This window comes from Bombus affinis, chromosome 1 (genome assembly GCF_024516045.1).
Source record: "Bombus affinis isolate iyBomAffi1 chromosome 1, iyBomAffi1.2, whole genome shotgun sequence".
In the NCBI taxonomy this organism is placed as follows: Eukaryota; Metazoa; Arthropoda; class Insecta; order Hymenoptera; family Apidae; genus Bombus; species Bombus affinis.
This window is the reverse complement of record NC_066344.1, coordinates 15,930,087-15,946,234: the sequence shown is the minus strand read 5'-3', so window position 1 is coordinate 15,946,234 and position 16,148 is coordinate 15,930,087. Positions and strand designations below refer to the sequence as shown.

Genomic DNA, 16,148 nt, shown 5'->3' with positions numbered 1-16,148 from the left:
TTGCGTCGTCGAAAAAGGAGAAGAGAGTCGAGGAATCAGTCGAAGTGTGAACGAGCGATTTATCGACGCTGCAACGAGGGGAATGTGTTGGTATAGTGGAGATTAACGGTGCGTGTTGTTCGACGCTTTCTCTTCGTCCCTTTGCCATGCGAGTTCTTGATAGACAGGCTGACGAAATTAACCCTTCGAACTGCTGTTGTTCACGCTTTGAATATGAACAGAGACTATTTTATGAAAATTTCTTTGCAACGCCATTTGTATAATTATTATTTATTATGATGATTATAAAATATTTTCCAAGTATAGATCCAAGTAGCGGTAAACAAAAATAATAGATTAACCAATTCTAAATCTAAATTCGATTATCAAATGCCCAAATAAGATTTTGTCTAAGCACAATATAAAATATTGAAAAATCAAAAGTGACAAATTGATCAATCCCGTTTCGGGCACAAGAAATATCAAAGTAAAATATTGTCCAAAAGTATTGGGAAATCAAAGCGGTAAACTAACCAATCCTATTCCAAGTAAAAGAATTCTCTAAGTGATATATTATCCAAATATTGAAAAACAATCCAAAACATTGATCCAAAGTGGCCCAGCACGCTTTTCGAATTACATATCAGTGTAACCATATCAGTGTAGCCAATATAGCCATGCAGTATATTTCCATACAGCATATTTCCATTCCGCTGATCAACAAACCCATTCCACTTTCTCATCTTCTCCCATTTACCAAATATCCCTATCAAACGACACTGATGGCCCTGCATCGTTACCATATACGATACTCTAGGGATCTTATTAACCGTCAGCGATTAAGACGAGGCTAAATAGAAGGAATGAGTGGCGCGTGCGCGTTTCTACGGAAATCGACGGAGGCGATGCAGATGGTAAAGAAGCCAAGTGGATTCACGGAAAGATCATTAAACCAAAGACAAGAAGGACAAATATAATACGGTTAGACAGAGAGAAGCATGGCTTTTTACACGCGTTCGTTAGTGCAACGCGAAGCACGGTAGAAATGCTATGAAAACGCAGTCCCTGAGAAAAATCGCGCTGCCCCCGCGTACTGACCAAGCTCGAGCACGCGTGGAATGCGACAAAACCCGATTTCGCGTCCTTTTTTTCGGTTCGTTACACTACTTATAATCGGGGAGGACGATTTTACAGGAATCGCGAGCTCGTTGGCGGTCGGTCACGTATCCACGACCACAACTCCATAGCCCTTCCCCCATCCCATGCCCCTCCCCCCTTGATTAGACGGTTTATTAAATATTTCAACCGCCATTACTTTGGACGTGGCTAACTCCAAGGGGCAGAGAGTCATTTTCCAGTTCATTTCGTGGCCAGTTTTTTTTTTTTAAATGACGTGTGACAACTTCGAAGGGTGAATTCAGAATTGGAGAAAAATATGTATCACATTATGTGGACATCTGTAACATGAGAATTCTATTGTCTTTTTTCTCATATATGGAATTATGGTTGATTAATGGAATTAACCATATATCCAATACACAATACACCGTTTTCTACGATGTATTTGTCTATACTAATAATATTTTCAAATTTTTAAAACAACAGATTGTGATAAACCAAAGCCACTTTCAAATTCCCTAGAGATCCCCTAGATGCTCAAGTTCTTCCCGCAATACTTTTGCATACGTTAACCTCTTCTTCAGACGTGATCATTTATCATCGATTCTGACTCACCTCCCACCAATCTACTCATCTGTCATTTTAACATTCCAGCTCTATTTCCTCTTTGCCCTCCCTTTACTCAATATTTTACACGGCCGTTGCATCATCAGAACCACGAAGAGAGTTTCCGCAGGTGCGTTTGACCACGTGGCTATCAGGATGGCGTTCGTGCCTTTCCAAAATCGTTAATCGCGTTTAATAGGCAGATTTACGGGTTTTTGCGTGGCCGTGGCCCGCGTCTGTTTCGCGCTCTACACGTTGTTTACGCGACCGCGTACCTACACTGTCGTTTGTCAACTGTTAAACACTGGTCACCCTCGCTCCTCTCCCATTTTCCACCCCTATAGGCCGCGGGCGATAGCGAGGTTCTCTTGATTAACGAGACACCCCATATATATCCGGCACGCCCTCTCTCCCCGTCACCTCCGCGCCCATTGCTTGGGGGGAGATCGCATTGTTGCATTCGTGCTTTACTGCATATTGCACTGCTGCCACGATCGCTATGTTGCCCTCTGACGTTTCCCTGATACCAGTTGCTGTGCCTTGGAACGGACGGTTCACCTGTTCTGTTTATTAAGGGTGGTAGAACGTGGTATTAGAGCGCCTTTTGTTGTTTGGAGGTTATGTTGTTATTGATGTTTGATATTTACGCTGATAAAAATTAGACATATGAAGTTAGGTTCATATGGAATATTTTAAAGGTGGTTAAAATTTGCTGTGATTCAGTCAAATCGGTTATAATATGCTTCAAAATGCTTTATCTTTACATCCGCTTCGATTCACCTTGAATCGCGTCAATCCGCTTTCATTTGCTTCCGTTTCAATCGTCTTCGATCCGCTTTGATTCGCTTCGAGTCGCTTTAATCTGCTTCAAATAGCTCCCAATCCGTATCATCTCCCGTCAACCTTTTTTGATACGACTGCACTATTTCGCCTATATTAATCTTTTATTACACATTAAACATTAGAGCGGATTGATCATTGAAATACAACTTTGATCGTAACATATTGCAATATTTCAATGGTCTACACCGCCATTGTGGATTCGACCCTAAAACTTTACCTACCATCAGCGATCCTTTGAGTAATGCGTTTGGTTGGGCTTTAACTTGAATCACCTCGTATATGTCGTACGCGGTCTCGTTGTTTTAATGCAGCGTTTTAACCATCGATTGCTGATCGAATCAATATACGATAAGCATGTTAAATGTTCGTCCCAGAGAGAGTTTCGAATTTCCAATATTTGTTTTCTCTTTGTTAGGGTTCGTTTTACACATATCAACACACAGGATATATATCGATGACTATGTTCTGTACTGTTGTTTGGGATAACCTTGCATTAGATCCACTTCGATGAAAACAAACGTCACCTCTTTTCATCATAACTCAATTCGAAGTTTATTGGTTCCACTTAATTCGATTCGGTTCATTTCGTCACAGTTTGGTACAAGTTAACGCACCGTAATTCTGTTTCTTTTAGTCGAACGCAATTCTCTCTACTTCCGTTCAATTAATTTCATTCGTCTCGAATCTGGTTACTTCGTATCGCACTGAACTCCATCCCGCGTAATTTCATCGTAAGAACATCCAACATGGCGGACAGTCAGAATTCTACGAGAACCATTCATTACCAGGCATTATAGTTCCATGTAACCATTTCGTAAAAATGATTCCACGATAATTCTCGACCTCCTAATAACCTCCCTTACAAACCTACCAACCATCGTAGCTATGAACTATCTCCCTACAATCATCATCACTCCTGCGCACCATACGTACCCAATACACGATCCGAGCACGATGATTGCAGCAGAAAAAGAAGCCTGTGCACGTCCTAACGAAAAGAAGTCGAATTCACGCGGTGTATACGTGCACGCGGTCAAACTGGCATAAGTGGTGGGGTTAGGATTGATGGTGGGAGAAGAGGTAATAAGAAGGACCAGAGCCACGAGAGTCTACTCTTGGCCGTAGAGCAGTAACGATGTACGGTTAAGAGCAGGACAGTGAGGGTGGGAATTAAATAGGGTGGACTCTCGATTAGTTTTCTCGTCCACCCTGCTCCGAGCACCCCAGATCACTTCCACGCTTAATCCAGCATTATGAATATTTTCTCCTCGTCCCACAGACGGACTTACCGAATGAGGAAAAAGCATAGTGTGGTTCTGACCAGTGAATATACAGGTTCTACCGTATACTCATGTTACGTCGTATCTTGCGACGAATTTTATTATGGCGCTAGTGCGCCTTCTGCTTAGAATCGGCGATTATGTTGGTCCATCGCATCTGATTGAAATTGTAACTTGAGGAAGATGGGAAATTAAAATGGATTGGGATTTTGAAATCTGTTCTGTGTCGAGATAACGAAGCTAGGGGTTTTTGCAAAAGTGTTTAATCGTATGGACTGATTATTTTGTGGGCATTAAGGTTCATGAACTTTACAAATTACGATTTACCGGTGATTTGGGTCAGATTTTAGATTAGATATTTCGAACCATTGCCATTGGTTCTTTATGTTCTTATATTCTTTCACATGAACCATCTTTGATAACTCCCAAGCGATCTCCAGCCACCCGAATAAAAAAATTCTTACTGTCCTAATATCTGTAAATCGTAACCCCTGCTCACGTAGCCCGACACTTCAGATTCCGTGTTATTTCGAATTCCGTCGGTTCTAAGAATTACGAAGCAAGATCTTGAAAGTCCCGAGCGAGATTCGCGCCGCCGAAAAGGTTTCCACTTCAAAGCGGAGGAAGCCGCGGATGTTAAATAAGTTTGCTCGACTGACGTCTCCGAGGGTGGGGAAGATCCGGTCGTCTTGGTCCTGTGAAGCGTCGGGACGCATTTCGAATGCCGTCGCGTCGCGAGAAAATCGCGCAGAGAAAGACAGGGACTCTTCTCCGGTCGTTTTACGAGACTAACCTCTCCTCTCAGATGCCTAACCTCCCTCTGTGCTCTGGGAATGAATCTCTTGCTGGGTAATTAGGCAGATTACTTTCCGGAGTCGTTTTGCTGCCGGTTTCTTACTCGACTCTAGGCTACGGTATATATTTCGACCACTGGGGGCGGAGGGACAATTAAAGGAAGAAATTCTTTGGTCCCCTTCAACAATCGGGGACCGGCAGAGTAGAAGGGTAGCTATACTGTTCGGTGTCGTGTGCCCTGTGCGTTCGTGGCGATTCGAGCGGGGCTTAAATTTACCGCAAAGCTAATCGAGCAAAAGGCGCGTTTCTAGCGGAAGTAATGCCGCACTTAAAGAGCTCCGTGGCGGGTCTCCACTTCGAGAAACGGTGCCATGATTACCGAAAATATCTCGCCCCGGTGGAAAGACAGCACAGTTTACGCAGAGGTGGAACAGAAGAACGCGACCGTAACCGATGACTATGCGTACACTGTAGACAAGCGGTGAGGGGATACAGTCGAACGGTGGTGGGGATAAGACAGTTGGAAGAAGATAGGACGTTGAGAGGCTCGGTGAATAGAGGGAGACACTACACTACAGAGTTGGTACGGCCAGGCAAGAATGTACCGTTTTTATTTACGAGCCATGGTAGATCCAGGTCTCGACCGCGGCGGTCTCCTTCCGTTAATTAAATAATATTTCTCGAGAGAGAAGCCCACGGGAGCAGCAGCGTAAAGCTACGATAAGAGCCCAGAGGGGGGAAACACCTCGCGTCGACGAAAAAAACATGGCCCTGCTAAGAGCACTTATTGCAGTATTGAGATCGTAATTCAGAGCCAAGGCCTCGTCATAAACGTTCCCTCCGGCCGGACCTTTGGCCACTTCAACCTTTTCTTTCCGCTCCTCCTTCCTTATCCACTCTTATTCTTTTACTTCCTGTTCCCCTTGCGCCTTGTATCTTTCATCGGACCAACTTGTGGCGAAGCAGAATGGTGGGAGGACAACTGCTCGTTTCTAGGTCGTCATCGTTAACGACTTTGGGTTGTGACCCCCCGGTCATCCTGATGGATCACGCGAAAATTGAGACCGCCTGGTCGCGTTCGAATCGACCAAGGGTGAGTCAGAGGTGGGCTGGTTCGTTTAAACTGAACAGGTTTATTATGCCGGGTCGTTGGGTTTGGTTACTTGCGACTTTGGTTTCATTTGAGGTTAGCGTCCCTATCTATGGTCCATTGAATGAAGGGTTCTTTTTGTTTCTTTTGGTTAATCTTCAGCTATTCAATCCCAAAAGTGAAGTAGAAATAAGATTCCATTATAGCATGGAATTGTTAAAAATAAACAAACTGCTGGAGGTGAAATATTGCTTTAATGACACTAACTAAACAATTTTATTTTATTAGTAAGGGATTACAATGTCAAAACTTACATATTAATTAAATATACAATAGTGTAACGATGATATAATCTGTACTTAAATAACCTTGAAAGAATTTTGGCCTATTTCTTCAGTTGCTAGTATCGTGATATACATATATAAAGTCATGGAATTTCGTAGAAATTGCGATCGTCCGTTCGCCATTAACGCTGAGAGAACTCGATCCGTTCGTTAGGTTATCTCGAGTCTTTCTTTAGGAGTGCGTACAAGAACAACATCGAATGCCGTGAGTAATCGAGAGCAGCACAAATGCACCTGATATCACGAACCCTGAAACAACCATTATTACTTGCGATTTTCGATAATTTTCTTTTTCCTTCAATATCTTTATGTGTTTGAGTCTCATGAAGCTATAAACTACTTTGCCATAAATAACGATAAATTTTTCTGAAAGCGATTAAATTTTATCTATATTAATGGAGTTTCTACAGGCGAGATAATTGGTTCCATGAAACGTTATCTTTCGAATTTACCAGCAGCCAAAAAATTACGAACCACCTGTCTTAATGAATCTAAGTTTTATTTGGTTCTTTGAGGCTGGTTTTCAAATTGAAATTTTATCTCCCAATAAAAGATCCATCAAGCATCGTTTAATGCATGCTCGGCATCATTCGGTATTATCACGATACCGTACGCCATTCTGTCTGCTAAAGTTTCTTTTTAGGTCAAGATAAATTTTTAGTAATCTCTATATCTATGTAGAAATATTTAACTTAATAGAAATTATATATCATAAGAAAAAATACGTCCAATTGCTTGATTATTATTTATCCCGAATTGTTTAAGGAAATTGCTAATTTCTTTTTTATTACTTTTTTGAAAGTATACCCATATGTGGTTTAATGAAACCCATTAGGACGAAATATGTACAGTGAGGTTATAATTTGTTCACGTTAACGTGTTAGATAACAAGTACTAAATATCTATGTACATAAATAAAGATAAGCTTACTATCTGGTCTATAACACACTTAAGGTATCTCAAATAGCCCATTGGATACTACAGCCTCGTCCTAAGAAACACATCATCTGTCCAACCTCGCTGTACTCCTAGGAATACTGTTACTTTCGCTTTTACTACATGCTTGCATCTAGTTTCATTGCACGAATTGCGCTTAGAACGTTTTCCAATCCTGGGAAACAATTAAAAGATCTAATTAAATGTCATAATGTTGGATCTTTCAAAAAAATTACTTAAATCATCATTATGAATTTCCATTTGGTCTCCTTAATTGAAGCATCCTTTAATCGAAAATTTCTATATACGTAGAGCTAGAAGTTAATGAAGACAAATTAATTTTAGCTACGTTTGAATTTCAATTCTTTCAAATATAAATATAATTCATTTTATGCAGAAATGAAACAACGCATTTGAAATTAGGAGAGCCTCAAATGTTAGGGGTCCAGGTATATGCAAAAGACGATCAAAAGATGCAAAACATGATATCCAAATGACAAATTAGCTTAATATAGTAATCTTTACTATGAATTCTCCTGTACGTTGAGCTTGTATTATCACTTTCCTCTATTCATCCTTGCACACCACGCCATCTGCACTCTCGAATTTAAATAAAAGTGGCGCATTAATCTCGCTTATGGCCGTCCGTTTCTTTCTTCCCCTTTTTCCCTCTTTCACGCTTTTCCGTCTGATTCTTCTCAACTACGCATTACTTACCACCGCTATTTCCTCCCCGTCCGCCTCTTTCACCGGCTCGTCCTCGTTTTTTGAGCAGTTTCGTTGAGACACGACTCGTCGTCGCATTCCTTTTTCTCGCATTTCACTCGGCAAACATCGCGGTCGTTGTCCCGTCGCGAGTCTAGGACACGCGGCGCCCGGCATCCGCCGGCGTCTGGCGTCTCGGCGCCCGCTTCCCTCTCCCTTATCACCCTGTGCTCTGACCGGTCAACAGTCTTTCTATATCTTTCGCTTTCCATGGACCAATCAATGGAACAGACGAATTGGCAACGTTTCTGCGACTCGCGCAGTTGCACCACTTCGTGATCGTTCATCTAGGTAATTCCTAGGTATCACTACCTGGGGATTAATATGGCATTGGATGGCGTGCTCGTCTGGCGTGCTGGATGAGGGCAGGTATTTTTTTGGTTGCTATGAAGTGATTGATACCTCGAGGATGTAAAAGTAGCGGAGAGTCGTTTGTTGATTGGGTAAATTGGTAGTAGTTTTCAGGTTCTTGCGCAGTTTGCTTGAATCATGACGAGGAAGAAATTGCTTGATCAGTTTTTATAAGGTTAAATGGTTCGTTGATTTGTTGTGAAGAGTTAAGTCTTGGTAGTAGAGCGAGTGTTGAAATGTGATTTGGATTAAGTGGCTATTAACATTTTTATTTTGGACTCATTTCCAAATTTAATTATATTCTTAATTTGACTATTTATTGTTTTCTGTTTATTTACTATTGAACCTGTTTTGTTTACATTTTCGATTTCATTTGTTTACTTTCTGTTTGCACATACATTTTGTTTATGTTCCATTCATTTATATTCTGATCTTGCATGTTCAGAGTTTTGATGTATTTTCCTACAATGTGAATATTTCAAGTTTCGGTTACGTTCTGGATTTATTTGTTTACATTCTTTATTTGCTTCCATGTACATTATATATATATATATCAAAATTTCATTGTCAATGGTCCAAACTCTCATGCTATATACACTGCTCCCTTATGACGTATCATCCATTTACCTTAACCTCAACGCCAAAACAAAACTAAGCTTCTAACCACCAAAAATCCAGTCTCTATCATCATCACCCATGTATAATCTCTGCTCATATATAGCTCACGGATTATACTCTCGACTGTTCAAATTACCGGCGATAACGGCGAAGCAGCGCCGCCGGTGGCTGGCAGTGATGCACGCGATACAAACTCACCGAGTCCCGTGAGAAAAGCCGCGTTTGCCTGGATCATAAAAAGGCTCGCGGCTAACCTTCACGCCCACACTCTCTCTCTCGAATACCTGTCGAAACTGATCGCTATTTAGATATTAACCGTGCAAGCAGCGATTTCTCAGACAGAGTAAAAGAGATAGTGATACGATGATCATCGTGCAGCGATATGTTTCGTGCTTCATTCAGCTCATGTGTTCACAAATCGATACATCGAAGATGAAAAGTAAAAGAGAGATGGTGAACGCGTTTGGTTGTGGTTACGCCGGCCATCGGAATTTAAGGGTACACCGGCTGGTACCCGTAGGTAAGGGGTCGGTCAGTAAATTAATTACGGCTTAAAACATCGTTAGGATCTGCCACAGCCGGCCCGGTGGGTTCGGTTATTAGCGCAGTACATCATACTCGTCGCTGAGAGCCACCCCTCTCAATCCTCCCTCTTCGATTTTTCGCTCGAGATTCGGCATCTACATTATTGTTGTTTGAAGGAATTACCCAGAGCTTATGGAAGTTTTTGGATGCGAAAAAGTGGTAGGGGAAATTGGAATAGGATAGGAGAATGAGAAAATTGGAGGGGGAATGGGTGGGGCTAGGCAATGATTCTGAAGGGAAAGAATAGATGTTTGGGACATGTTTGGGAAATTCAAGTAATTCAGGGCTCTTGGTATATTGGCAGTAATGTGTATTGTAGGTTAGAATGGTGGCCGAACATTTCGTTGATCGTCCATCGAAATCTGAAATTGGATATGTTTTATTATAATTACGAAGAGTTGTTATAATTGATATATATATATATTTTTTATAACATTAGAAGAGCTATACGTTCCTTTTGTGGAATCACGTGAATAATGGTGAAGTAGTCTGATCACTACTTTCCCAGGATATAGCAGGATTTTTCCCTGCGTCAAATGTGCCATTGCCAACTGTGTCTCGTCGTATAACCACGGATTACCTCTCTTTATCTCTTCCTCCCCTTTTCTGTGTCCCTCCATTCCTTCGTCTCATACATCTCTTAGAGTACCCTATGAGTGCTTTGTAGCCATACTGTGTCTTTTCTGTCTGACATTTTTGTACAGTCCATACAAAAGTATTTTCAAAATCCTGGTCACTCTTAATTCATTCGTTCATTCATTGGCGAAGAACATCGTCCAAACTTTGTAAAAGAAACAATTTTAATTAGAATATTTTTTTAGTCATTAAAAATTTGTATTCGAATATAAAGCATTCGATAAGTTCAATTAAGTATTTATTATATCTATAATACTGCCTGAATTGATGATATATAATCTTCTCGATGCATCGATATACGTATTGGAACCTCCATATTTGTTATTTATACTACAATAACCAATTATTTATGGCCAACCGTGGAACCATTAGAACGATATAAAGTTTAGAAATATGTTGGCTGGAGTGCGGTGATTAAGGCGAACGCAACTGAGGATTAACGCTACCCAAACGATTTTCGATAGTCGAATCCCCCATACAGTTTTACAGTGCCTCCGCCGCTGAAATCCCACGAGTTTAAGCCGCCACGGAATGGAAAAGATGAAATTCGAAACGCTCGGCAAGCTTATCCAATTATATCGACACGCACCATAGGTTAGGGTTCCCTTGTCGATGGATCGAATTGACGTTTCTTGCATAGCTTCGATATATCCTGAGATTGAATTTAGATTGATCGCACAGTCTCAGGTGTCGCTATAGCTTAACCGTTATGTTAAATAAGGATCCCAGTTCATATCGATAACATTTATGTAAGTGTTGATGTAAGGTGTCGATAGAGCCTTTTATTTTAGGTTAAAAATTTCAAAATGATTGATATTTAATTTCTCGTTCAATATGTGTACCTCCAATTTTTTTAAAAATATGAAATTTAGATTTAAATGAGTACCAGCCTATCAAACGATTTTAGAAAAATTTATATCGATCAATTTTATTTTCCAACATTTCCGATTATCGGTACTTTGATGTTGTAATTTAAATTATAGAGTTTAAATACTTTAGGTCTTTATTTTAGAAATTACTATCGTAATTCCAAGATTAATATCTTGCTGTTTATTATAATATTCTGATATGGACACAGCCGCGACGAGCAAATAGAAAGCAAGAGTTGTTCGATCGATTTTACATTAAGATTCTCGGGCCGCGCTTTTTGCTCCTTTCGTGGCTCGCGTTTCGGAATCCTTAATCGGGAAACGATGTCGTGGGTATGTAAAATCGGGACGTACATCGGGGAACAGGTCGTACGAGTAATCGCTGGCAGAATGCATCGGTGTACCCACGGCAAGCAGGCCGGCTTTCACTTTAAGGACGGTTCACATTAAACTGCACGCGCTGCATGAGAGCGCCGAGTCTTTGCCTCGATAGCTTACATTTCATGAGAAAGGCGAGTTTCCGACGATTAATATCTTAAGAATTCCCTCGGAGATTTGCAGATTTGAGATGCCTGATAAATAAATCTTTATCCTTGTGTCTCGTTCGTTATCGATCGTGTATTGATTTTCGATAATCCTCGAGCGATTTATTCACATGCAATGGTATTTGAAAAATAATTTAATTAATATAGAACGGAGATGCCAGAAGATTTTGGAAAAATACGCAACATAATACTGTGCTTATAATGCAAATTTGATACACGCGAAAAATTCTACCGCCCAAGGACGCAAAATGCTGCTTTCCCCACTACGCTGTGTCTCGTTTTCTCATTCCATCTCTGTAGTTATTAATGGAACAGAAAAGGAAATTGGTTCATTAATAATTGCTAGCATCTAATTCAAATTTATTTGGTAAAATCCCCATTTCTGGCCATCTGTGATATACTAAAAATGGAAAGAAGGAAAAGAAAGGAATTACAATGATAAAAGAGTAATACAAATACCATGTAAACAATTTAAAATCGATTGTAAATTCTAACCTTCAAATATTTCGCTCACTAACCGTAATCTTAAACTTTATCGAATCTAACCTAAAAATTAAACAAGACAAGTTATCGAAAGGCAATTGGATTAATGAGTGCAACTAATGGTCGCGATTGATTGGCTCTGGTCCTGAACATGGCTGCTTATCCCTCCACACGTTCTATGGTGCGCGAAAGTTATCGAATTTCATGTATACGCTTTCCTAGGAATGCAAGCCGCGTAACTCTATACGTTGGTCACGCACGGAGGATTCTCGGGAGCGACGTATATGCTCGGTATTATGTATATGCGTCAGCTAACTCCATCGAAGGATCTTCGTACTGATCGTCTGTTCCATTCGCTTCTTGTACAATATACAATATACGCTATCGGATTTTCTCAAAGCCAATTTTAATTCCTGCAGCATGTGTGAGTCAAGTGAGAGATAAATCTCGACGAAATGACGAAACTGTTGAGTAAATTAATGTCTTCTGTGAATAATATAATTATTGTGCTGTGATACATTTAAAAGTGAAGTATATAATAGTTGAAAGAAAATGATTATGATAGAGTGAAGAATATAATAGGTTAGGTATGACTTTATTAGGTTATTCAGCTTGACTGCGATGGTTTGTGATGGAAATTGAATGATGTATTAATTGAAAGCAATTAATTAATATGTATGACGAAATTCAAGTATTGCTGTATATAGTACATTCTATAAAGACGTGAAGAATAAAAGAGGTTAAATATTGAGACCTAATTGATTAAATCAACTATCTTATTGCTAGAGTGATTATTATTATAAGCTAAACGATGTTAACAATAATTGGAAGGTTAGGAAAATATAATTATACTTAGATAGTTTATTTTTATAATATTACAATAAAATTTTTTACAATAAATGTTCAAATGTAGTTGAACAATTTCCAAAAATTGGTAAGTAAGATATACAACTTAGAAATATTATATAAACCATTACGAAATGTTTATCATATTCTATAATTCCGTTTATGTTTCCTCCTAGAAGAGACAACAACTTCATGCTTCTTATGTCGTCCTCGTCACGTTATTTCTGATTTGTCCTCTCGCCATTCATTCTCCGATTTCTTGCACCTTCCTCTCTGCTCTCTAATCACCTTGCATATTAACGGAGAAGTGCTCCGTGTGGTCTGTACACGGAGTTCCCTCCCGTCGAATGACTACCCACAGCCTACATTATCCTTCATCATCATTAAGGGGATGACTATAGTTTCGCATAAATGATCGTATCAATAGAAAATCGCCATCTTTGCACGAAATTCGATCAAGCACAACTTATATATATATATAGTTATATTAATTAATATATATAGTATATATATAGTGTGTATATATATATATATAATATAACTTCACTAAAATATAAACTATCACATACAGGGCATATTAATTTTTACTTACAATTTTCTCTCTTCTATAATGAGGTTAGGATATGTATCTATGTATTTATTAGAACATAACCTATATTCATAAATATCGTACATTTATTAGTTAATTTTTATTATCTACGTCTCTTTCTAGGACAACTACGCGATGAAAAATAATAACCCTGTCTTCAATAACAATAATGAGATGAGAAAAAGGAGTTCTTAAGAGTCCTAATTTATTGCGTAACATGGTAAGCAAAGTACAGTGTAGTGACGCAAGATTATCGGGTGGCGTTATGGTGTTTATGGCGGCGGTCGTAACCCTATACGCTGTTCTAAATAAAATTATCAGGCTGTGTTGGAGAACAGGAATCCGTAGTACCGGCGGAGATACCATTGTACAAAACTACTAGTATTACAAGTTTTATAATTTTATGAAACGACTTTACGCGTGTAGCATTGGCGATCAAGCGCACCCCTAGGTATAATGTAACACAGGAACGCGTAAGGTACATAGATTGTGCATAGCATATAGAATAGATACCATGTAGCTGAAGCTTGAGATTCAGTTCAGAAATAGATTTTTCTGATCGTATCTGGAATGTATTTCAATTTTTACTTTTTGCTTACTAGATACAGTCTTAATTTTTTGAATAGTAAAGAATGTTAAGAAATTTAAAATGTCGCGATATATAGAATTTTTTAATAAATTATTAAATGGCAGAAATTTTAAGTATAGGACAAAATATTACATTAAATATTAGGATTTATTAATAAAATTTTTTTTTAAGATATATGCTATTCTAAATACGTTCGCTCTAAATTCGTTAGATGAAAGCTTTTCCCTTTAAATTCCTATTCGCCACTCGCCACTTTCCCTTCAGAATTCTAGCCCTACAACGTATACACACATACATTTGCAATTGCTATTTAGTCTCACCGGCGCATAAACGCATTCCTACGATCCTTACTTCTAAACAACACGGTCACATTTCGCCCCCGAAAAACTCGTTTTCATAGTAGCGTTATATTGCATAGGGTGGGTCTGAATGGATGTCACGAAACTTATATACAAGCCTATTCAACATCCCAGAAATGAGGAAAGTGTTGCAATACATATGGTCCACGAGTCATTTGTTTCTTGGATATATGGGTTTTTTATGAGAACATAATTTTCTAAGAAATTTGTTGGGTTAGTTATTTATTATTGATAATGAATTACAATATATTACCATTAAAATATGAACAGTATACTAAAATAAATAAATTAGTAATATTAATTTGAAATGATAGCACATTCTACACACATCTACATTCAATTAATTTATAAATTTAATTCTTTCTAACCGTATTAATATAGACTATATTCACAATTTTTCATCCTTTTATAAGCAAGTTTTTTGAAATCTTATAGCTTGCAATTACTCATAGTTTACAGATTAACAACAATCAGGGCGCCTCTAAGAGAATTATGGTGCCAAATTCAAATCAATTTGATAAGATCTACACTTTCATCCAACCTTTGCAAACTAAAGTAGCAAAAAGGGGGAAAGAAAGGAAAGAAAACTGCTCGATAGTATAAAATAGCCGAATCACAATGGACGTCCGTCACAGTGGTGAATTTTTACGATCACTCGGTCCGTTTGAAGTCTCTCAAGGAACGAACCGTGCCCTCCAATCGTCGTAAGGTCCTCGAAGTCGAACGCGTTTCGATAGTCCAAGGAGAACCCTCGCAGCTGCCTCTGTCCCGTTCGAAGCTCGTTTTTTACATGAAGCAATTTTTAGGGTGCCGACCGAACTGTGACCATCGAGAAGAAGGGCGAGGGGAGAGGAGGTGTAAGAAGTTTTCTTAAAGAAAGATCGGGGTACCATTGGAGTGTCGAGGCTCTTTCGCGCCCCAACTCCACTCCTCGCGGCTACGACCACCTTTCTCTTCTTTTCCAACCCCTCGAGATGTGAAACTCCGACGGAATACCCTATTAGGAACGGTGCACGATTTTTGGAGATAATGATCCTCGAACTTTTCCAATGGCTTCCTTACAAACCTATAGCCTTTTAACTCGCCGCGGATTACAGAAACTTTCTTCGTCAAATATTTGGAGTGGAGCCGCTATGGCGCGTTAATAAGTGAGGTTAGGTTTGATCTCTTGAGGGTTTGACCTCCAGATTTGGTCTTTCCACGAGGTGAGAATTTGAAGTCCTATGGAAACAGAAATTATTATTTAAGTCAAAGACGGATGTTATGCAGGTAGTCGGTAAATTATTACTTTTAAAGTAATACTGTAATGGAATAGTATAATATAAAGTAAGAGTGAAATAGTATGTATATAGAGTAGTAGTACGTTTACAAAGAGTCGTAGAAATTAATGATTCCTATAGTGAAGTCTAGAATTTGTTCATTTTGGAACATCGGAACTCTAGAAATCTAAGAATTTAAGGATCTAGACACCTAAAATCTAAATTAAAGGCATCTAAAATTAAAATTGCTTGGGACGTTTTTGAAATATCCGTTTAACAATCTTTTGCTAATTTAAGTCTTCAAAATTTGTTAACCATTTTCTGGTATCTGAGATTCCTAAGAATATCTCGGCTCTTTCTTAATAATAATTTATATTGTTTACTGTATGTATATGTCACTTTTTTATATTCTTGAAACATATTGTAGATATAACAAATAACTATGATTAACGAAACTAAACTAAATGACTGAAACATTAAGAAATAGATGAAAGGTACTGATAAATACAAATGATACGGATCATGTGGCTATGATAGCTATGAAGTAGAAACGGAAAGTCGTTTGCTGGGAAGGGACGCGTCGACCGCAATTATGCCGTCGTCGACACATGCATCTTGCTGTATTAATCCTAGTTGCGTGATGGATACGTCGTTTCTTGTGG

The 16,148-nt window shown here is 39.0% G+C and overlaps 1 protein-coding gene and 2 long non-coding RNA genes across 6 annotated transcripts in view; 1 reads left to right on the top strand and 2 right to left on the bottom strand.

The window, feature by feature from the left end:
• The window catches only part of LOC126919324 (prickle planar cell polarity protein 3-like), a 120,997-nt gene that overhangs the window by 13,763 nt on the left and 91,086 nt on the right, over positions 1-16,148 (top strand). The window lies entirely within an intron of this gene.
• Positions 934-3,518, bottom strand: LOC126919466 (uncharacterized). Of its 3 annotated transcripts, XR_007711668.1 has the most exons (3): positions 2,769-3,518; positions 2,485-2,635; positions 934-2,267 (listed from the first exon to the last, which is right to left on the bottom strand). It is a non-coding gene; the product is annotated as an uncharacterized LOC126919466 (long non-coding RNA). The 3 variants fall into 3 exon arrangements; XR_007711662.1 differs by lacking the exon at positions 934-2,267 and having other exon boundaries at positions 2,423-2,645; XR_007711656.1 differs by lacking the exon at positions 934-2,267 and having other exon boundaries at positions 2,423-2,635.
• LOC126919486 (uncharacterized) lies at positions 5,948-8,248 on the bottom strand. The gene is made up of 3 exons (XR_007711673.1): positions 7,710-8,248; positions 6,987-7,167; positions 5,948-6,305 (listed from the first exon to the last, which is right to left on the bottom strand). It is a non-coding gene; the product is annotated as an uncharacterized LOC126919486 (long non-coding RNA).